We start from the raw sequence: 24,225 nt of genomic DNA on the forward strand, positions 1-24,225 counted from the left end.
ATACCATATACGTGTCAAATTTTTAAGGGCCACTAATGTCAAAATTAAACTCATGATTCAGATAAAGCATGCAATTTTAAAACCAACTGTGTGCACAATTTAATAATGACCGTAAATTGTAGCCTTTTATACGATTATGATCCACCAGCTTTTACTGAGCATGTGCAATAGTTCACAGCAGAGTAGATAAAAATAATTAAAACATTTTAAAAATAATTTTTTTATTTAAATAGATTTTTCCTCAAATAATTTTATTTAAAAACATTTATGAAGAGTTTCTATTTAATATACGTTTAATCTATTTCAGGATGAATAATCTTTAGATTATGTTTTAATTATATAACTAGATGCATATTCATGGTTGTAATGTTTACATTTTTGATACATTTATTCCATTAATCCATTCAATGTCATGCTCCTAAATTTGAGGAGCAAGCGTTAAAAATTAAATATTGTTTAGTTAACTACATAAAATATTAAAAAGGTAACTATTTTTCTTTAGCGAAATAAAATGTAAATTATTAAAGGGACAGTAAAGGTTCAGAATAATGTTATATAATTCTGCACACAGTGCAGAATTATATAACATTATTTAAGCGGTAGCTTCAAAAATGTAAAAGTATTTTCAGAATTTTCAGTGAACGGACTCTGCTCCAGGATCTGAGCGGGTCTTGAATTTACAAAGCACTTCAAAGACTTGCTTGTTAGTCACAGCACGCCCGGTCGCGCTATTGGAATAAATGTAACTTGCTCCCGCTCTGGTCTAGTAGCGGGAGCGAGCTACATTTATTCCAATAGCGTGACCTGGCGTGCTGTGACTAACCAGCAAGCCCGTGAAGCGCTTTGGATATTCAAGACCCGCTCAGTAGATCCTGGAGCGGAGTCCAAAATTCACTGAAAATTCTGAAAATACTTTTACATTTTTGAAGTTACCGCTTAAATAATGTTATATATAACCTTTACTGTCTCTTTAAAGGTTATCATTTTTCTACTTCCAATAAAGTACAGCTAAAAGTTGATCAAATATGAATGATTAACCTATTAAACTGGAGATTGTTCAGCTCCCAATTTTATTTAAACTATCTATCCATATCCAATGATCTATAACTAAATCTGTAAAAAATAAAAACCATGATTTAAATAGACCATGATTTAAGTCAATTTGATTTATATCAAATCTACCCTGGTTCACAGTTTATATACTTACGAGCTTGATTTGCTGATGGTTGTCACATGATACAGGTGGTGAGGAAATGGAATGAAATTCTGAAATGTTTTTCGAAAAATCCAATGCTAACTTGAAATTCAAAATGCTATTGCACTGTCTTTATTGTGCATTTGTAGATGACAATTCTACTGTATTTAATAGTCATTTAAAAGTTACATTAAACAACAAAATTGCAAAATAATGCAAAGTGCAATAGCAGTTACTCTGAATTTAAAGTGAGCAATAGATTGAGAAACTTCAGTTCCATTTTCCATCCACTTAAATATAATTTATGCTTACCTGATAATTTGTTTCCCTTCTTGGCAATGAGAATCCACAAAAACATTCATAACCTATGGGAAATACTTCACCAGGAGGAGGCAGACACACCCCAAACAAAAGCATTGAAGTATCCTTCCCCCACCATATCAGTAGTTCAAGCCTGAGGATAAGGAAAAACAAAATGCTTACCTGCTAAATTATTTTGTTTCCAAAAAGTCTCAGCTAGACAGTACACAGTCAATGTGCAAATAGCTGCAGCTGATTACACTCTGCAAACCATCCGCTTCTAGGCAGCTAAACTACCCAAACTACTAACTGCTGAAGGACCAAGACCCAAAGCCTCAAAAAAAGGCCAAACTGCTCAAGTCGGCGGTAAGAGGGCGCTAAGCCCGCCAACCCTCTACTACATGGGGGAGGAAACTCTAGAGTCCGATAATACCAGACGCAAGAGAGTGACGCAGCGGAACTCCACTGATTCAGATTAAAAGGCCAATCAGGACTGAAACAATCCTTCCCGCCTCACAGACCCATAGGTCCTCTAGAGTACTTAGCTGAAACTTGTAAAACAAAAAACAAATGATAAAATGAGCACTTGGCGCCTCGGACAGCCAAGCAGAAACGGTGCCACGTGCCAGAAAAACGAACCCAAACAGGACCAGCCTGCAGCCACGGTCCTAACTGTCAAGCTGTATAAATCCTCCCTCAGAGGGGAAGAAGAAAAATAAGACAAAAATAGGACTAACATGTCCCCAAACAAACTTCCGCAGAAGTTACAGTATAGTTCCTAGAAAGTTCCAGAAGGAAACAAAAATAAAAGATATCGGATAAAAGAAATTATAAGGTAACCCGTAGGTTAACGCCCAAGAAGAACAGGCCTACCCGCAGGACCAGCCAAACGGAACCCTGATCTTCCAACAAAACTGGGAAGGATATCAATAAATGGACAATCGGGAGATTACATCATCCCTACATGTCTATTGAGATGAGCCATTCGAAGAAGCAGACTGAGGATTCGCATATCCGTTAAGGATAGGGTCATCTAATAACTGAAAACCATATCTAAGTAATACGCAAAGGCGCGCAATTCTGTAATGAAAGGCACTCAGGTTACAACACAGTTACACCCGCAGGGAACTGTACAGTCCCTCCCCAGGCCGGGAGACCTGGGACAATAGGGCACGAGCACAATCGCAAACAAACGTCTGGACTCTGCAGACGAATAATCTTGAAAACGTGCTGCAACCTCCGGGGGGTGGGGGTGGGTTGGGGACAGGACGACAATCCGCCCTGCACGGAAGGATAATCATAATTTGGGTTACCCGCACGTGTAGTAGTAGGGAGCAGAAGGGAACTCTCCTCTCGGAGGACAGGGACCCCAGAGGCAGATGGCTCAACGGTCCCTCCATTCCCCGAGCCCAAGGAACAAGGCATTCTAATACGGCATACAGAACATAACTGATTGACATGTGTCAACAAGGCCAATGTGGATTCTTCACAGGATGAAGAATCGGAATCTGAAATTTGAACTGTTTCAAGATCAGAATCCTCCATAACTGGATAGAGAATATGCAAATATTGACTATAAAACAAAACTAAATGGCACTTGACACCCAAAATGGCTGGGGCACTCACCACCTCCTATGAACCAGACCCCTGCGGACTAGAATTGCAGGAATTTTCAGAAAAATCGCACCCAGCCATAAGGTAGCGTCACTTCCAAAGGCCTTTATGTTCCAAGCCATGAGCCCAGTTACTACACATGAGTAGATTGAATCACATAAACATGATTAAAACCCCCCTGTTCAATAACCCCCCTCAGGAGATATTAACCCTCGATTCCAAGATACAAAGGAGCCGCACTGAGACCCTTATGTTAAAGTTAGTCCCGCAAGGTGGTAGCCTCTCAGGAAAAACATAATTTATGCTTACCTGATAAATTCCTTTCTTCTGTTGTGTGATCAGTCCACGGGTCATCATTACTTCTGGGATATAACTCCTCCCCAACAGGAAATGCAAGAGGATTCACCCAGCAGAGCTGCATATAGCTCCTCCCCTCTACGTCAGTCCCAGTCATTCGACCAAGAATCAACGAGAAAGGAGTAACCAAGGGTGAAGTGGTGACTGGAGTATAATTTAAAAGATATTTACCTGCCTTAAAACAGGGCGGGCCGTGGACTGATCACACAACAGAAGAAAGGAATTTATCAGGTAAGCATAAATTATGTTTTCTTCTGTTATGTGTGATCAGTCCACGGGTCATCATTACTTCTGGGATACCAATACCAAAGCAAAAGTACACGGATGACGGGAGGGATAGGCAGGCTCATTATACAGAAGGAACCACTGCCTGAAGAACCTTTCTCCCAAAAATAGCCTCCGAAGAAGCAAAAGTGTCAAATTTGTAAAATTTGGAAAAAGTATGAAGCGAAGACCAAGTTGCAGCCTTGCAAATCTGTTCAACAGAGGCCTCATTCTTAAAGGCCCAAGTGGAAGCCACAGCTCTAGTGGAGTGAGCTGTAATTCTTTCAGGAGGCTGCTGTCCAGCAGTCTCATAGGCTAAACGTATTATGCTACGAAGCCAAAAAGAGAGAGAGGTAGCAGAAGCTTTTTGACCTCTCCTCTGTCCAGAGTAAACGACAAACAAGGAAGAAGTTTGGCGAAAATCTTTAGTTGCCTGCAAGTAGAACTTGAGGGCACGAACTACATCCAGATTGTGTAAAAGACGTTCCTTCTTTGAAGAAGGATTTGGACACAAGGATGGGACAACAATCTCTTGATTGATGTTCCTGTTAGTGACTACCTTAGGTAAGAACCCAGGTTTAGTACGCAGAACTACCTTGTCTGAGTGAAAAATCAGATAAGGGGAATCACAATGTAAGGCTGATAACTCAGAGACTCTTCGAGCCGAGGAAATAGCCATTAAAAACAGAACTTTCCAAGATAACATTTTTATATCAATGGAATGAAGGGGTTCAAACGGAACACCCTGTAAAACGTTAAGAACTAAGTTTAAACTCCATGGTGGAGCAACAGCTTTAAACACAGGCTTGATCCTAGCTAAAGCCTGACAAAAGGACTGGACGTCTGGATTTTCTGACAGACGTCTGTGTAACAAGATGGACAGAGCTGAAATCTGTCCCTTTAATGAACTAGCTGATAAACCCTTTTCTAAACCTTCTTGTAGAAAAGACAATATCCTAGCGATCCTAACCTTACTCCAGGAGTAACCTTTGGATTCGCACCAGTATAGGTATTTCCGCCATATTTTATGGTAAATCCTTCTGGTAACAGGCTTCCTAGCCTGAATCAGGGTATCAATAACCGACTCAGAAAAACCACGTTTTGATAAAATCAAGCGTTCAATTTCCAAGCAGTCAGCTTCAGAGAAGTTAGATTTTGATGTTTGAATGGACCCTGTATCAGAAGGTCCTGTCTTAGAGGTAGAGACCAAGGCGGACAGGACGACATGTCCACTAGATCTGCATACCAAGTCCTGCGTGGCCAAGCAGGTGCTATTAGAATTACTGATGCTCTCTCCTGTTTGATTTTGGCAATCAATCGAGGAAGCAGCGGGAAGGGTGGAAACACATAAGCCATCCTGAAGTTCCAAGGTGCTGTCAAAGCATCTATCAGAACTGCTCCCGGATCCCTGGATCTGGACCCGTAGCGAGGAAGTTTGGCGTTCTGGCGAGACGCCATGAGATCTATCTCTGGTTTGCCCCAACGTCGAAGTATTTGGGCAAAGACCTCCGGATGAAGTTCCCACTCCCCCGGATGAAGAGTCTGGCGACTCAAGAAATCCGCCTCCCAGTTCTCCACTCCCGGGATGTGGATTGCTGACAGGTGGCAAGAGTGAGACTCTGCCCAGCGAATTATCTTTGATACTTCCATCATTGCTAGGGAGCTTCTTGTCCCTCCCTGATGGTTGATGTAAGCTACAGTCGTGATGTTGTCCGACTGAAACCTGATGAACCCCCGAGTTATTAACTGGGGCCAAGCCAGAAGGGCATTGAGAACTGCTCTCAATTCCAGAATGTTTATTGGAAGGAGACTCTCCTCCTGATTCCATAGTCCCTGAGCCTTCAGAGAATTCCAGACAGCGCCCCAACCTATTAGGCTGGCGTCTGTTGTTACAATTGTCCAGTCTGGCCTGCTGAATGGCATCCCCCTGGACAGGTGTGGCCGATAAAGCCACCATAGAAGAGAATTTCTGGTCTCTTGATTTAGATTCAGAGTAGGGGACAAATCTGAGTAATCCCCATTCCACTGACTTAGCATGCATAATTGCAGCGGTCTGAGGTGTAGGCGTGCAAAAGGTACTATGTCCATTGCCGCTACCATTAAGCCGATCACCTCCATGCATTGAGCTACTGACGGGTGTTGAATGGAATGAAGGACGCGGCATGCATTTTGAAGTTTTGTTAACCTGTCTTCTGTCAGGTAAATCTTCATTTCTACAGAATCTATAAGAGTCCCCAAGAATGGAACTCTTGTGAGAGGAAAGAGAGAACTCTTCTTTTCGTTCACTTTCCATCCATGCGACCTTAGAAATGCCAGAACTAACTCTGTATGAGACTTGGCAGTTTGAAAGCTTGAAGCTTGTATTAGAATGTCGTCTAGGTACGGAGCTACCGAAATCCCTCGCGGTCTTAGTACCGCTAGAAGGGCACCCAGAACCTTTGTGAAGATTCTTGGAGCCGTAGCCAATCCGAATGGAAGAGCTACAAACTGGTAGTGCCTGTCTAAGAAGGCAAACCTTAGATACCGGTGATGATCTTTGTGGATCGGTATGTGAAGGTAAGCATCCTTTAAATCCACTGTGGTCATGTACTGACCCTCTTGGATCATGGGTAAGATTGTCCGAATAGTTTCCATTTTGAACGATGGAACTCTTAGGAATTTGTTTAGAGTCTTTAAATCTAAGATTGGCCTGAAAGTTCCCTCTTTTTTGGGAACCACAAACAGGTTTGAGTAAAACCCCTGTCCTTGTTCCGACCACGGAACCGGATGGATCACTCCCATTGTTAACAGATCTTGTACGCAGCGTAGAAACGCTTCTTTCTTTATCTGGTTTGTTGACAACCTTGACAGATGAAATCTCCCTCTTGGGGGAGATAATTTGAAGTCTAGAAGGTATCCCTGAGATATGATCTCTAGTGCCCAGGGATCCTGAACATCTCTTGCCCAGGCCTGGGCGAAGAGAGAGAGTCTGCCCCCTACTAGATCCGGTCCCGGATCGGGGGCTCTCGGTTCATGCTGTCTTTGGGGCAGCAGCAGGTTTCCTGGCCTGCTTGCTTTTGTTCCAGGACTGGTTAGGCTTCCAGCCTTGCCTGTAACGAGCAACAGCTCCTTCCTGTTTTGGTGCAGTGGAGGTTGATGTTGCTCCTGTTTTGAAATTCCGAAAGGGACGAAAATTAGACTGTCTAGCCTTAGCTTTGGCCTTGTCTTGAGGTAGGGCGTGGCCCTTACCTCCCGTAATGTCAGCGATAATTTCTTTCAAACCGGGCCCGAATAAGGACTGCCCCTTGAAAGGTATATTAAGTAATTTGGACTTAGAAGTAACATCAGCTGACCAGGATTTTAGCCACAGTGCCCTGCGTGCCTGTATGGCGAATCCTGAGTTCTTAGCCGTAAGTTTGGTTAAATGTACTACGGCCTCCGAAATGAAAGAATTAGCTAGTTTAAGGACTCTAAGCCTGTCCGTAATGTCGTCTAGCGTAGAGGAACTAAGGTTCTCTTCAAGCGACTCAATCCAAAATGCTGCCGCAGCCGTAATCGGCGCGATACATGCAAGGGGTTGTAATATAAAACCTTGTTGAACAAACATTTTCTTAAGGTAACCCTCTAATTTTTTATCCATTGGGTCTGAGAAAGCACAGCTATCCTCCACCGGGATAGTGGTACGCTTAGCTAAAGTAGAAACTGCTCCCTCCACCTTGGGGACCGTTTGCCATAAGTCCCGAGTGGTGGCGTCTATTGGAAACATCTTTCTAAATATTGGAGGGGGTGAGAACGGCACACCGGGTCTATCCCACTCCTTAGTAACAATTTCAGTTAGTCTCTTAGGTATAGGAAAAACGTCAGTACTCGCCGGTACCGCAAAGTATTTATCCAACCTACACAGTTTCTCTGGTATTGCAACGGTGTTACAATCGTTGAGAGCTGCTAAGACCTCCCCTAGTAGTACACGGAGGTTCTCCAATTTAAATTTAAAATTTGAAATATCTGAGTCCAATCTGTTTGGATCAGAACCGTCACCCACAGAATGAAGTTCTCCGTCCTCATGCTCTGCGAGCTGTGACGCAGTATCAGACATGGCCCTAGCATTGTCAGCGCACTCTGTTCTCACCCCAGAGTGATCACGCTTGCCTTTTAGTTCTGGTAATTTAGACAAAACTTCAGTCATAACAGTAGCCATATCTTGTAATGTTATCTGTAATGGCCGCCCAGATGTACTAGGCGCCAAAATATCACGCACCTCCCGGGCGGGAGATGCAGGTACTGTCGCGTGAGGCGAGTTAGTCGGCATAACTCTCCCCTCGCTGTTTGGTGAAATTTGTTCACATTGTACAGATTGACTTTTATTTAAAGTAGCATCAATACAGTTAGTACATAAATTTCTATTGGGCTCCACCTTGGCATTGGAACAAATGACACAGATATCTTCTTCTGAGTCAGACATGTTTAACACACTAGCAAAAAAACTTACAACTTGGTTATAATCTTTTTTAGCAAAAAAACGCACTGTGCCTCAAAGAGGTACTAACGATTAAATGACAGTGGAAATAATGAACTGAAAAAACAGTTATAGCATCAAACTTTAAAACAACACAACTTTTAGCAAAGGTTTGTTCCCATTAGTAAAAAACAACACTAATTAAATTTGTACATAAGAAAACAAAACAACGTTTTTTATTCACAGTCACTATAAGAATTCTCACAGCTCTGCTGAGAGAATTTACCTCCCTTCAAAGAAGTTTGAAGACCCCTGAGATCTGTCAGAGATGAACCGGATCATGCAGGAAATATAAAATTAGCTGACTGGAATTTTTTGATGCGTAGCAAAGAGCGCCAAAAACGGCCCCTCCCTCTCCCACACAGCAGTGAAGAGAAACGAAACTGTCACAATTAAAGCAAAAAACTGCCAAGTGGAAAATAATGCCCAAGTATTTATTCACACAGTACCTCAGCAATGTAAACGATTCTACATTCCAGCAAAAACGTTTAACATGAGAATAGTTATTAAAAGGATTAGTGACCTTTAACACAGTAGTTCCGGTGAAATACCATCCCCAGAATACTGAAGTGTATACATACATGTCATTTTAACGGTATGGCAGGCTTTTCTCATCAATTCCATTCAGAAAATAAAAACTGCCACATACCTCAATGCAGATTCATCTGCCCGCTGTCCCCTGATCTGAAGCCTTTACCTCCCTCAGATGGTCGAGAACAGCAATATGATCTTAACGACTCCGGTTAAAATCATAGTAAAAAATCTCTGTCAGATTCTTCCTCAAACTCTGCCAGAGAAGTAATAACACGCTCCGGTGCTATTTTAAAATAACAAACTTTTGATTGAAGTCATAAAAACTAAGTATAATCACCATAGTCCTCTCACACATCCTATCTAGTCGTTGGGTGCAAGAGAATGACTGGGACTGACGTAGAGGGGAGGAGCTATATGCAGCTCTGCTGGGTGAATCCTCTTGCATTTCCTGTTGGGGAGGAGTTATATCCCAGAAGTAATGATGACCCGTGGACTGATCACACATAACAGAAGAAACATTTGTATTACAGTACATTCATGAAGAAATAATTTATGCTTACCTGATAAATTTATTTCTCTTGTAGTGTATCCAGTCCACGGATCATCCATTACTTGTGGGATATTCTCCTTCCCAACAGGAAGTTGCAAGAGGATCACCCACAGCAGAGCTGCTACATAGCTCCTCCCCTCACTGCCATATCCTGTAATTCGACCGAAACAAGACGAGAAAGGAGAAACCATAGGGTGCAGTGGTGACTAGTTTAATTAAAATTTAGACCTGCCTTAAAAGGACAGGGCGGGCCGTGGACTGGATACACTACAAGAGAAATAAATTTATCAGGTAAGCATAAATTATGTTTTCTCTTGTTAAGTGTATCCAGTCCACGGATCATCCATTACTTGTGGGATACCAATACCAAAGCTAAAGTACACGGATGATGGGAGGGACAAGGCAGGATTAAACGGAAGGAACCACTGCCTGAAGAACCTCTCCCAAAAACAGCCTCCGAAGAAGCAAAAGTATCAAATTTGTAAAATTTTGAAAAGGTGTGAAGCGAAGACCAAGTTGCAGCCTTGCAAATCTGTTCAACAGAGGCCTCATTTTTAAAGGCCCAGGTGGAAGCCACAGCTCTAGTAGAATGAGCTGTAATCCTTTCAGGGGGCTGCTGTCCAGCAGTCTCATAGGCTAGGCGAATTATGCTCCGAAGCCAAAAGGAATGAGAGGTTGCCGAAGCTTTTTGACCTCTCCTCTGTCCAGAGTAAACGACAAACAGGGAAGATGTTTGACGAAAATCTTTATTAGCTTGTAAGTAAAACTTCAAGGCACGGACTACGTTCAGATTATGTAAAAGACGTTCCTTCTTTGAAGGATTAGGACACAATGATGGAACAACAATCCCTTGATTGATATTCTTGTTAGAAACCACCTTAGGTAAAAGCCCAGGTTTGGTACGCAGAACTACCTTATCTGCATGAAAAATCAGATAAGGAGAATCACATTGTAAGGCAGATAGGTCAGAGACTCTTCGAGCCGAGGAAATAGCCATCAAAAACAGAACTTTCCAAGATAAAAGTTTAATATCAATGGAATGAAGGGGTTCAAACGGAACTCCCTGAAGAACTTTAAGAACCAAGTTTAAGCTCCACGGGGGAGCAACAGTTTTAAACACAGGCTTAATTCTAACCAAAGCCTGACAAAATGCTTGGACGTCTGGAACCTCTGCCAGACGCCTTGTGCAAAAGAATAGACAGAGCAGAAAACTGTCCTTTTAAAGAACTAGCTGATAATCCTTTGTCCAAACCCTCTTGGAGAAAGGACAATATCCTAGGAATCCTAATCTTACTCCATGAGTAATTCTTGGATTCACACCAATAAAGATATTTACGCCATATCTTATGGTAGATTTTTACAGTGTATGTAACAAGTTAGCAGAGCATTGCACCCACTTGCAAATGGATGATTAACCCCTTAATACCAAAAACGGAATAACAAATGACAAACGTTTTTTAAACAGTCACAACAACTGCCACAGCTCTACTGTGGCTTTTTACCTCCCTCAATACGACTTTTGAAGCCTTTTGAGCCCTTCAGAGAAGTCCTGGATCATGCAGGAAGAAGCTGAATGTCTGTCTAATTTTTGCTGTGCAAAAAAGCGCTAAAATAGGCCCCTCCCACTCATATTACAACAGTGGAAAGCCTCAAGGAACTGGTTCTAGGCAAAATTCAAGCCAGCCATGTGGAAAAAACTAGGCGCCAATAAGTTTTATCACCAAACATATGTAAAAAACGATTAAACATGCCAGCAAACGTTTTAAAATACACTTTTATAAGAGTATGTATCTCTATTAATAAGCCTGATACCAGTCGCTATCACTGCATTTAAGGCTTTACTTACATTACTTCGGTATCAGCAGCATTTTCTAGCAAATTCCATCCCTAGAAAAATATTTTAACTGCACATACCTTATTGCAGGAAAACCTGCACGCTATTCCCCCTCTGAAGTTACCTCACTCCTCAGAATATGTGAGAACAGCAAAGGATCTTAGTTACTTCTGCTAAGATCATAGAAAACGCAGGCAGATTCTTCTTCTAAATACTGCCTGAGATAAACAATACACTCCGGTACCATTTAAAAATAAACTTTTGATTGAAGAAATAAACTAAGTATAAAACACCACAGTCCTCTTACGACCTCCATCTTTGTTGAGAGATGCAAGAGAATGACTGGATATGGCAGTGAGGGGAGTCGCTATATAGCAGCTCTGCTGTGGTGATCCTCTTGCAACTTCCTGTTGGGAAGGAGAATATCCCACAAGTAATGGATGATCCCTGGACTGGATACACTTAAGAGAAAAAATGAAACGATCTTACTTGAATCTACGCCGTGGAACAGGAACACAGCCCTTCAAGTGTGACGGATAGTAGCATCGCCTCCGCCATGGACTTGAGAGAAGAAAGCAGGCAGCAAAGCGAAGTTAGTCAGCGCCGATTGCTTGAGGAGCTATTAACATGAGCTGGGATGTTTTCGCAAAAAGACTCACTTTCACCAAGGCCCTCACTGAGAGACTGACAGGATTACTTAAAACTCCTGTCCCATGTCGAAGAGTACTACCCTCCATAAGAGACAAATAAACTTCTGACACTTCTCTGCCAACCTCCTGGGACGAAAGGCAAAGAATGACTGGGGGGGGGGGGGGGGGGGGAGGGAAGTGGGGAAGGTATTTAAGCCTTTGGCTGGGGTGTCTTTGCCTCCTCCTGGTAGCCAGGTTCTTAATTCCCAAAAGTAATGAATGCAGCTGTGGACTCTTTCCAATTAAGAAGAAAAACAACCATTCTAAATAGTTTCTAAATTTGGTCCTGAGTTTAGAAATACCCAATGTTTACATGTTCTTTGCAAGCTATAGGGCAATAAATACAAGTAGCACTTTGCTATTTTCAAACCATTCCCTCCCACCCAAAATTAGCGATAGTTACAATGTAACACTGATATCTGTCAGGAACCCCTGAATATCCCTTGACATGTATGTATGTATGTATGTATATATGTATATATGTATATATGTATATATGTATATATGTATATATGTATATATGTATATATGTATATATGTATATATATATATGTATATGTATATATATATATATATATATATTATTTTTTTTTAAAGACTACCCAAAGTATTGATCAAGGCCCATTTTGGTATTTTTCATGCCACCATTTCACCGCCAAATGCGATCAAATAAAAAAAAATCTTTCACTTTTTCACAAACTTTAGGTTCTCACTGAAATTATTTACAAACAGCTTGTGCAATTATGGCACACATGGCTGTAAATGTGTCCCTGGGAACTCCTTTGTTCAGAAATAGACATATTGCTTTGGCATTGCTTTTTGGTAATTAGGTCGCTAAATGCCGATGCGCTCCACACTTATGCCCAGCAGTTAAAGGGTTAATTAGGTAGCTTGTAGCGTTAATTTTAGCTTTAATGTAGAGATCAGCCTCCCATCTGACACATTCCACCCCCTGATCCCTCCCTGACCCCCCTCAAAGAGCTCTTCCCTCCCCCAAAGGTCACCCCCATCTTAAGTACTGGCAGAAAGTCTGCCAGAATAAAAATGTATTTTATTTATTTATATGTATATTTTATGCAGGGTAGTATTCCCCCTTATCTCCCTGACCCACCCCCAAATGTTAGGGCGGCCCATCTGCACTCAGCCAGCGATGGGCCACCCACCTGCCTCCCTGCTGTCCCTCCCACACCACCAACGATCGGCACCATTGCTGGCCAATGCAGAGAGGACCACAGAGTGTCTCTCTCTGCAGTGGATGCTTAAAAAGGATATTGCAGGATGCCTCAATATCTAAGAATCACTGCAACACCCTGAAAGCGTCTGGAAGCAATCACAATCGCTTAAAAAACCCCAGAGGACATGCAGGGTACGTTCTTGGTCATTAACTACCAGTTTTTGTAGGACGTACCCTGCACGTCCTTGGTTGTTAAGGGGGTAAATCTTTGCTAAAGTGATTAAAAAGGGATATAATGAAACCCAAATTTTTACTTTCAGAATTCAGTAAGACAATGCAATTTTGAGCAACTTTCTAATTTACTACTATAAATTTTAATTAGTTCTCTTTGTATCTTTAGTTGAAAAGCAGGTATGTAAGCCTTTGGCCGGGCCATTTTTGGTTAAACACCCTGGGTAGCGCTTGACAATTGGTGGCTAAATGTATCCACCAATCAGCAAGCGCTACCCAGGGTCTGAACCAAAAAAATGATACGACTGAGCTGCTAAAAATTGCACACTCTGATTCATGAAAGAAAGAAAAAAAATGGCTCCTTATCCCTTTAAATCACTATCAAATACTTAAAGGGACATAATACTCATATGCTAAATCACTTGAAACTGATGCAGTATAACTGTAAAAAGCTGACAGGAAAATATCACCTGAGCATCTCTATGTAAAAAAGGAAGATATTTTACCTCACAATCTCCTCAGCTCATCAGAGTAAGTTCTGTGTAAAAAGTTATACTCAGCTGCAGGTAAAAATAAAAATGAAGAAATGAACAGCAGCCAATCAGCATCAGCAGTGCTGAGGTCATGAACTCTTACTGTGATCTCATGAGATTTGACTTAACTCTCATGAGATTTCATAGTAAGCTTCCTTTACCTGATTGGTGAAATAATATGAGAGTTCACGAGGCTCATCCCCCTAAGCTGTCCCAGGACAGACACACTAAAATGCTGATTAGAAATCCTTTACAATGGGAGGTGGCTACTGAGGAACTTTTGAGGTAAAATATCTCTCTTTTGTACATAGAGATGTTCAGGAGATATTTTATAGTCAGCTTTTTACAGCTATGCTGCATCACTTTCAAGTTTTTCAACATTTGGGTATTATGGCCCTTTAAATAAAAAAATATAATGCATTATATTCAAGCAACAGTGCAATAATAAAATGCTCTAACTCAGGGGTCAGACAAATCTATAGGTTTAAAAACACCATTATAAGTGTGCTCCAAAACTGGAACGCATTCCTGGTAACTAGCTGAAATCGACAAAAACCTCAAACTTCTCTCATAATTCAGAGCATACAATTTTATTTTTTTTTTAACAATTTTCTAATTCACTTATATTATCAAATTTACTTCAATCTCTTTCTATCCTTTGTTAAAGGAGCAGAAACTATTGTGAGCTAGATATTCTCAACAAAAGATAGCAAAATAACAAGAGTATTGCATTGAGCAATGATACTTTTTTATTGGACTAACAATACATTTATAAGTTGACAAGCTTTTGGAAGTATTCCTTCCTCAAGTCTGAAGCAATTACTGACCAATTCAATGGAATTTACAGTTTTTATCAAACACAGAATGGCTAAGGACAGGAAAAAAAAAAAGTATCATTGCTCAATGCAATACTCTTGTTATCTAAATCACTGTACTAACACTGCTGCTCCAATCAAAGCAACAAAATATAGAGAATGAAGCAAATAAGATAACAGAACATTACATACTCTATCTGAATCATGAAAGAAAATTGTTGGTTTTCATATCCCTTGAAGACATTTGAAGAGTCAATGACAAGAGGCATGTATAGCCACTAATTAACAGCTAACCCAGTAGTCTGCAGTTTGATTTTACAACTGACTATGAGATTTTAAAAATGTTTAGTTATAAATTATTCTCAAGATGTTTACTGCTGTTTATGCCCAACTACCACCCCTGCTACATAGTGATGGCTTACTAAATTTGGTTTGTGTAATAATTATATATATATTTATATTATTATGTACACACAAAGTTAAGCAATGCTAAAGCTGACAACTTTACTAGGAGCAGATAGTGCAAAAAGAGTTATGCTAGACCAATCAGCTGTGTGATTGTATTTTGGCACATTGAAAGTAAGGGAACACGTTAATGTTTTCATTCTTTATGAGTCCACATGAAAAACCACCTTTAAATAATCGCATACATTTTTTTGCTTATGTGCACACTAAACACAAAACTATTTCCTCTTGTTTGTCTTCTGGTAAAAAATTCAAACACTTACAGGAAGCAGAGTACATACAAATACAGGCAAACTAAAAATACCCAAGTAAAAATGTTAATATGCTTGTATTAAAAAAAGAAAAAACAGTGTTACAATGTTTAGCAATAAAATACACTATAAAACAATGTATGTAAATCCAATCACCAATGTTAGGAGCCCTGGCCGATAAAAAAAAATTATATATATATATATATATATATATATATATATATATATATATATATATATATATATATATATATATATATATATATATATATATATATATATATATATATATATATCTAAGTAGATAACGCAAGGTATTGGTCTAGGAACATTTTGGTATATTTCATGCCACCATTTCACCGCCAAATGCAATCAAATAATAAATAAAAAAATATATAATTAACGGAGTACCTAAGATGGTGGGCACCACTGGGAGGGGGGGGGGTTAGAGAGCTGTTTGGGAGGGATCAGTAATGTGGGATGGCAAGAGATCCTAGACTGAAAAAATAATTTCAAAATAAATATGCAAAAATAAAAAATAAAATACTAAAAGGGACAGTAAAGTCATAACTAGACATAGCATACAATTTGATACAACTTTCAAATGTACTTCTATTTAATTTGCTTCCTTCTCTTGTTATACTTTGCTGAAAGGTTTATCTAGGTAAGCTCAGGAGCACCAAAGAACCTAGGTTCTAGCTGCTGATTGGTGGACACACAAGCTCCCCATGGGTTTAGTTAGACACCAGTAGTACCAATAGAATGAAACATTTTTATAATAGAAGTAAACTGACAGTACCTAAGATGTTGGTGGGTGGGAAAGTAATCCTTACACTAGAATGCTATAACCCTTGCCAGCTAAATAATTAACCCCTTCACTGCCAGGAATGTCAGAAACCTGGTATGCAGCTGCAATTAGCGGTCTGATTACCAAGAAGTCATGGCAAAGTCATGCATGTCTGCTATTTCTGAAAAATGGGGACCACCAGAGAAGCTTTGACATCCATTTGTGTGCACAAGTGGTCTGTAAATTTCAGTGAGAAACAAAGTTTGCAAAAAAAATTAATTCTTTTTAAGATGATTGCATTTGGTAGTAAAACAGAGGTATAAAATACACACAAATGCATGTGTATAAATACATATATATGTTAAGGTGAATGCCAATTTTGATGCTAAAGTGCCCGTTTTTTAAAACTTTGATTAAAAACAGGGGCACTTAAATTCATCAAAATTTACATAAACAAAAAAAAAACAAACAAAAAAAAAACTTACCTTTTTAACTTGACACCTGCTCCAGCTTCCTCCACCCGTCACAAAGCCTCTCCCTGAGTGAGGAATACGGCTTCCTCCAATCACAACGTTGAATCAGGCACTTTTTTCCCCCCATAGGAATGAAATGTAAATTTTGATGAATTAAAGTGCCCCTGTTTTTAATCAAAATTTTAAAAACCGGGCACTTTAGCATCAAAATTGACATTCACTTTAAGGACAGGTGGGACAAAATCCTATTAGCCGGATACTGTAGAATGAAGGACTTTCCTGCCAAAAGCAGCTCCGGAAAAAGCATAAATATAAAAAAAAAAATTAACATTTAGAAAAAAAAAAAAAGTATGGAGAAAACGACAAGTTGCTGCCTTACAAATCTGATCCAAGTAGGTATCATTTTTGAAGGCCCAAGTAGTAGATACAGACCTAGTAGAACGAGCAGTTATTCAATTTGGAAGCGGTTATCCAGCAACCAAGTAAGCCTTAAAGGGACACTGTACCCAAATTTTTTCTTTCGTGATTCAGATAGAGCATTTAATTTTAAGCAACTTTCTAATGTACTCCTATTATCAATTTTTCTTCGTTTCCTTGCTATCTTTATTTGAAAAAGAAGGCATCTAAGCTTTTTTGGGGGTTCAGGACTCTGGACAGCACTTTTTTTATTGGTGGATGAATTTATCCACCAATCAGCAAGGACAACCCAGGTTGTTCACCAAAAATGGGCCGGCATCTAAACTTACATTCTTGCATTTAAAATAAAGATACCAAGAGAATAAAGAAAAATTGATAATAGGAGTAAATTAGAAAGTTGCTTAAAATGTCATGCTCAATCTCAATCATGAAAGAAAAAATTTGGGTACAGTGCCCCTTTAAGAGTAGTTTGCTTCAGTCATGATTCCAAGGCCACCACTGTCACCTTTTGACCCTTTTCTGGGACCTGAAAAGTGGACGAATAAGCTAGAAATCGGTCTAAAAACTTTAGTAGCCTGAAGATAACATTTTAAGGCCTTGACTACATCCAAATTGTGTAGTAGGTGTTAGAGTTTAAAGGATTTGGGCACAGAGAAGAAACAATCTCCCGATTAATATTTTCTGAAGAAAGTACCTTCAGGAGAAAAATCATATTTAGTCCGGAGAACCATTTTATACTGATGAAAAAAGAAAACACAACAAAACAGAGCTGATAATTCATAAACTCTTATAGCGGAAGAAATGGTTAGAAGAGAACCTTCCATCAAAAGAACTTTAGGTACAGAGAATGCATTGGTTCAAAGGGGGGACCTTGCAAAACACCTTGGAATTTGAATCTGGTCCCAACAGGACAAATCTCACCAAGGCTTGAACAAAAGTTTGAACATCAGGCAACATAGCCAGCTTTTTGTGAAACAAAACAGATAATGCCGAAATCTGACCCTTTAAAGAACTAGACGATAGACCTTTATCCGGTCCATTTCGAATGAACTAAAGGATTCTGGGGAGTCTAAAAGATTTAAAAGAGAAACCTCTAGAACACTGCCAAAGAAAGTTAGCATTCAAAAACTTATGATTATTCTCTGCATGACAGGCTTTCTGGCTTGCAGTAAAGTAGAAATAATCTGAAACACCAAGCGTTCAAACTCCACGCCGTCAAATTCAGAGATTTGAGTTCCAGATGATACAGCAGATCTTTCCTTAGTGGTAGAGTCCATAGAGGAAGAGATGACATCTGAATTAGGTCCACATACTAAGTTCTGGGGAGTCACGCTAGAGCTATGAGAATTACAGAAGCAGATTCCCGTTTGATTTGGGCAATGACACCTGGAAAAGAAAAGAGGAAATAGGCCAGACACAAACTCCAAAGGACAGACTAAAGCACCTATCATATGAGCTCTTGGATCTCTTGACCTGGCGCAATAAAAAATATAAAGAGAGATGCACTCAGCGGAGACAGAACAAAAGCTAGAAAAACTTCTGTGCCTGTTCATTTTAGGGTGCCACTCAGGGTGCACCATTTCGCACACTATGCCCCTTCAGAGAAAAAATATCCTGTAGAATATCAGTCTGACCCTGCCCAATGACAGTCCAGCACCGAAATACCAGGCAATTCTTCTCTGAACAAGAGAAACAACCACCCCAGATGATAGTTTCGGCCTTCTGTGGGCCTCGTCAGTGAGGTGCAGTCTCATCTCTCTAAGGGCATGTGTGCAAGGAGTCCACTTCTGGTTTCCCCTTTTACTCTTAGGGAGACCCAAGAGCAACTTGCATAAATATAAAAAGAGAGATATGCACTCAGCTGAGACAGAACAAAAGCTAGAAAAACTTCCGTGCCTGTTCATTTTAGGGTGCCTAGAGGGATATGGCTGCACCTCACTGACGAGGCCCACAATAGGCCGAAACGTACGTCTGGGGTTTTGCCGTTTCTCTCGTTCAGAGAGGGATTGCCTGGTATTTCGGGGCTGGACTGCACTGTTAAGTCAGGATCAGACTGATATGCTACAGGAAAGTTCTTCTCTGTGAGTTCTTCTCTGGTAACTAGCCATAGAACAAGCTATTATGCTATTGTTCGTTCCCAGGTTGAACGCTTCTCTCTTTATTTATGCAATAAAAAATAAGTTTGCGGTACAATTTGGATGCCATTAAATTATTTCTGGAAGAGCCCACACCTCTAATTGATCGAACATATCCAGATGAAGAGACCATTCTCCTGGATAGACAGATTGACTACTTAAGTAATCTGCTTCCTAATGGTCCACTCCAGGAATGTGAAAAGCCGATAGGGCGCAGTGGTTTTCCTCTGTCCAAGACAAAATGTAAGATAATTCTTGCATAGCCAAGGGACCTGATTGATGTACACAAAGGCAGAGACGTTGTCAGACTGGAATCAATCATTTTTCCTGTTCGAGAAGGGACCATGATTGAAGGGCACAAAGAACTGCTGCAAGTTCTAGGATGTTGATAGGTAACCTCTCATCCTTAGGGGACCATACCTGCACCCTCAGGGACTCCCAAGCAAAGCCCTAACCCATCAGACTTGTGTCCGGCTAGGCCGGAGAAAAGAAGCTCCAAGTGTCATATAGGGACTTTTCCCTCCACCATTAGAGAGATTATTTGACATCTGCAGTCCTAGGTGTAAACAATCCTTTGATCACTGTTGAAGCATGAACAATTGGAGAGGATGAAAATGAAAGTGAGCAAGAGGTACAGTGTATGATCTTGTTACCATAAGACCCACTAATTCCATACATCTTGCTACATATGGAAAACAAGCCATCTGTAGGGAACGATGGGCAGACTGAAGTGTGTTCAAATGCTTTTTTTCCCCTCACAGATCCTCGCAGAACCAGTCTTATCACTCCCAGAAAAACACCCTTGTGGCTGGTGATAAAGAAATTTTGGGGAAATGAAATACCCGTCCATGTTCTTTAAGGAAAGATACCATTCTGTGGGTATGAGCAGTAGACAGAGAAAAACTGAGCTTGGACCAAAATATCGTCCAAATAAGGAGCAATGAAGATTCTGTGATCTCTGATCACTGCTAAGAGAGCCCCCAATACCTTTGTGAAGATGTTAGGGGTGGTGGCCAAACTGAAGGAGACGTACACAAATTCGTAATGGTTTGATGAAAAGCAAATCTTAGAAAACAATTTATGTAAGAACTTACCTGATAAATTCATTTTTCATATTGGCAAGAGTCCATGAGCTAGTGACGTATGGGATATACAATCCTACCAGGAGGGGCAAAGTTTCCCAGACCTCAAAATGACTATAAATACAGGTCTGAAACACGTCAGAAAAGCCTGAGCCGTTACTGCATTTGCTGGGATGCGTGAGAGAGAAAAAAAATCTTCTCACAGAAGGTCTTACGTTGAATCCTATTTGGTACCCTTGAGAGACAATACTCTGAATCCATTGATTTTGGAAAGAATCTGTCCAAATGTTTTGGAAGAATCTTAATCTGCCCCCTACCACAGCTGGGCTGGAATGAGGGCCGCACCTTCATGCGGATTTGGGGGCTGGCTTTGATTTTTTAAATGGTTTGGATTTACTCCAACTAGAAGGTTTCCAATTGGAAGCAGATTCTTTGGGGGAAGGATTAGATTTTTGTTCCTTATTTTGTCGAAAGGAACGAAAATGGTTAGAAGCTTTATATTTACCCTTAGGTCTTTTATCCTGAGGCAAAAAAACTCACTTACCCCCGTGACATTTGAAATAATCAAATCCAACTGAGAACCAAATAAATTATTACCTTGGAAAGAAAGATAGTAACCTATTGGCATACCAATATTTGGGCCACAAAGCTCTTCTAGCTAAAATAGCTAAAGACATAGATTAATATAAAAAATGGCATCATAGATAAAATTAGCATGTTGAAGCAAGCGAACAATGCTACACAAATCAGGATCCATTTCCTGTTGCGCTAAGCTTTCTAACCAAAACGTTGACGCAGCTGCAACATTAGCCATAGAAATGGCAGGCCTAAGAAAATAGCCAAAATATAAATAAGTTTTCCTTAAATAAGATTCAAGTTTCCCATCTAAATGGTCTTTAAAAGAAGTACTATCTTCCATAGGAATAGTTGTACGTTAGAATAGCCCTATCAACTTTGGGGATCTTTTCCCAAAACTCCAATCTAACTGCTGGCAAAGGATACAATTTTTTAAACCTTGAAGGAATAAAAGTACCAGGCCTATTCCATTCCTTAGAAATCATATCAGAAATAGCATCAGGAACTGGAAAAAAAAAACTCTGGAGTAACCACAGGAGGTTTATAAACGGAATTTAAACGTTTACTAGTTTAAATATCAAGATGACTAGTATCCTCAATATCCAATGTAATCAACACCTTTTAACAAGGAACGAATTTACTCCTTTTTAAATAAATAGATTTGTCAGTGTCAATATCCGAGGAAGGATCTTCTAAATCAGATAGATCCTCATCAGAGGAGGATAATTCATTATGTTGTCGGTCATTTGAAATTTCATCAACTTTATGAGAAGTTTTAAAAAAACAGAATTTATGTTTACCTGATAAATTACTTTCTCCAACGGTGTGTCCGGTCCACGGCGTCATCCTTACTTGTGGGATATTCTCTTCCCCAACAGGAAATGGCAAAGAGCCCAGCAAAGCTGGTCACATGATCCCTCCTAGGCTCCGCCTTCCCCAGTCATTCGACCGACGTAAAGGAGGAATATTTGCATAGGAGAAATCATATGATACCGTGGTGACTGTAGTTAAAGAAAATAAATCATCAGACCTGATTAAAAAAACCAGGGCGGGCCGTGGACCGGACACACCGTTGGAGAAAGTAATTTATCAGGTAAACATAAATTCTGTTTTCTCCAACATAGGTGTGTCCGGTCCACGGCGTCATCCTTACTTGTGGGAACCAATACCAAAGCTTTAGGACACGGATGATGGGAGGGAGCAAATCAGGTCACCTAGATGGAAGGCACCACGGTTTGCAAAACCTTTCTCCCAAAAATAGCCTCAGAAGAAGCAAAAGTATCAAATTTGTAAAATTTGGTAAAAGTGTGCAGTGAAGACCAAGTCGCTGCCTTACATATCTGATCAACAGAAGCCTCGTTCTTAAAGGCCCATGTGGAAGCCACGGCCCTAGTGGAATGAGCTGTGATTCTTTCAGGAGGCTGCCGTCCGGCAGTCTCATAAGCCAATCTGATGATGCTTTTAAGCCAAAAAGATAGAGGTGTAGAAGTTGCTTTTTGACCTCTCCCTTTACCAGAATAAACAACAAACAAGGAAGATGTTTGTCTGAAATCCTTTGTAGCATCTAAATAGAATTTTAGAGCACGGACAACGTCCAAATTGTGTAACAAACGTTCCTTCTATGAAACTGGATTCGGACACAAAGAAGGTACAACTATCTCCTGGTTAATATTTTTGTTGGAAACAACCTTCGGAAGAAAACCAGGCTCAGTACGTAAAACCACCTTATCTGCATGGACCAGATAGGGCGGAGAACACTGCAGAGCAGATAACTCAGAAACTCTTCTAGCGGAAGAAATTGCAACCTAAAACAAAACTTTCCAAGATAATAATTTAATATCTACGGAATGTAAGGGTTCAAACGGAACCCCTTGAAGAACTGAAAGAACTAGATTAAGACTCCAGGGAAGAGTCAAAGGTCTGTAAACAGGCTTGATTCTAACCAGAGCCTGAACAAACGCTTAAACGTCTGGCACAGCTGCCAGCCTTTTGTGAAGTAAAACAGATAAAGCAGAGATCTGTCCCTTCAGAGAACTCGCAGAAAATCCTTTCTCCAAACCTTCTTGTAGAAAGGAAAGAATCTTAGGAATTTTTATCTTGTTCCATGGGAATCCTTTAGATTCACACCAACAGATATATTTTTTCCATATATTATGGTAAATTTTTCAAGTTACAGGCTTTCTAGCCTGAATAAGAGTATCTATTACAGAATCTGAAAACCCACGCTTTGATAAAATCAAGCGTTCAAACTCCAAGCAGTCAGTTGGAGGAAAACCAGATTCGGATGTTCGAATGGACCCTGAATAAGAAGGTCCTGTCTCAAAGGTAGCTTCCATAGTGGAGCCGATGACACATTCACCAGGTCTGCATACCAAGTCCTGCGTGGCCACACAGGAACTATCAAGGTCACCGAAGCCCTCTCCAGATTGATCCTGGCTACCAGCCTGGGAATGAGAGGAAACGGTGGGAATACATAAGCTAGGTTGAAGATCCAAGGTGCTACTATTGTATCCAATAGAGTCGCCTTGGGATCCCTGGATTTGGACCCGTAACAAGGGACCATGAAGTTCTGACGAGAGGCCATCAGAACCATGTCTGGAATGCCCCATAATTGAGTTATTTGGGCAAAGATTTCCAGATGGAGTTCCCACTCCCCCGGATGCTCCTCCATCGCCAGGGAACTCCTTGTTACCCCCTGATGGTTGATATATGTAACAGTCGTCATGATGTCTGATTGAAACCTTATGAATTTGGCCTTTGCTAGTCGAGGCCAAGCCTTGAGAGCATTGAATATCGCTCTCAGTTCCATTATGTTTATCGGGAGAAGAGAGTCTTCCCGAAGTCATAGACCCTGAGTTTTCAGGGGTTCCCAGACCGCGCCCCAGCCCACCAGACTGGCGTCGGTCGTGACAATGACCTACTCTGGTCTGCGGAAGCTCATTCCCTGTGACAGGTTGTCCAGGGTCAGCCACCAACGGAGCGAATCTCTGGTTATTTGATCTACTTGTATCGTCGGAGACAAGTCTGTATAATCCCCATTCCACTGTCTGAGCATGCACAGGTGCAATGGTCTTAGATGAATTCGTGCAAAAGGAACTATGTCCATTGCCGCAACCATCAAACCTATTACTTCCATGGACTGCGCTATGGAAGGAAGAAGAACAGAATGAAGTACCTGACAAGAGCTTAGAAGTTTTGATTTTCTGGCCTCTGTCAGAAAAACCTTCATTTCTAAGGAAACTATTATTGTTCCCAAGAAGGGAACTCTTGTTGACGGGGACAGAGAACTTTTTTCTATGTTCACTTTCCACCTGTGAGATCTGAGAAAGGCTAGGACAATGTCCGTATGAGCCCTTGCTTTTGACAGACTACACTTGAATCAGGATGTCGTCCAAGTAAGGTACTACTGCAATGCCCCTTGGTCTTAGCACCGCTAGAAGGGACCCTAGTACCC

At 40.6% G+C, this 24,225-nt stretch overlaps 1 protein-coding gene across 1 annotated transcript in view; it reads right to left on the reverse strand.

Moving 5' to 3' along the window:
- Positions 1-24,225, reverse strand: part of GNA13 (G protein subunit alpha 13) — a 203,326-nt gene that overhangs the window by 61,722 nt on the left and 117,379 nt on the right. The gene's annotated exons all lie outside the window — the stretch shown is intronic.

The sequence above is a fragment of the Bombina bombina genome, chromosome 1 (genome assembly GCF_027579735.1).
Source record: "Bombina bombina isolate aBomBom1 chromosome 1, aBomBom1.pri, whole genome shotgun sequence".
NCBI classification, from domain to species: domain Eukaryota; kingdom Metazoa; phylum Chordata; class Amphibia; order Anura; family Bombinatoridae; genus Bombina; species Bombina bombina.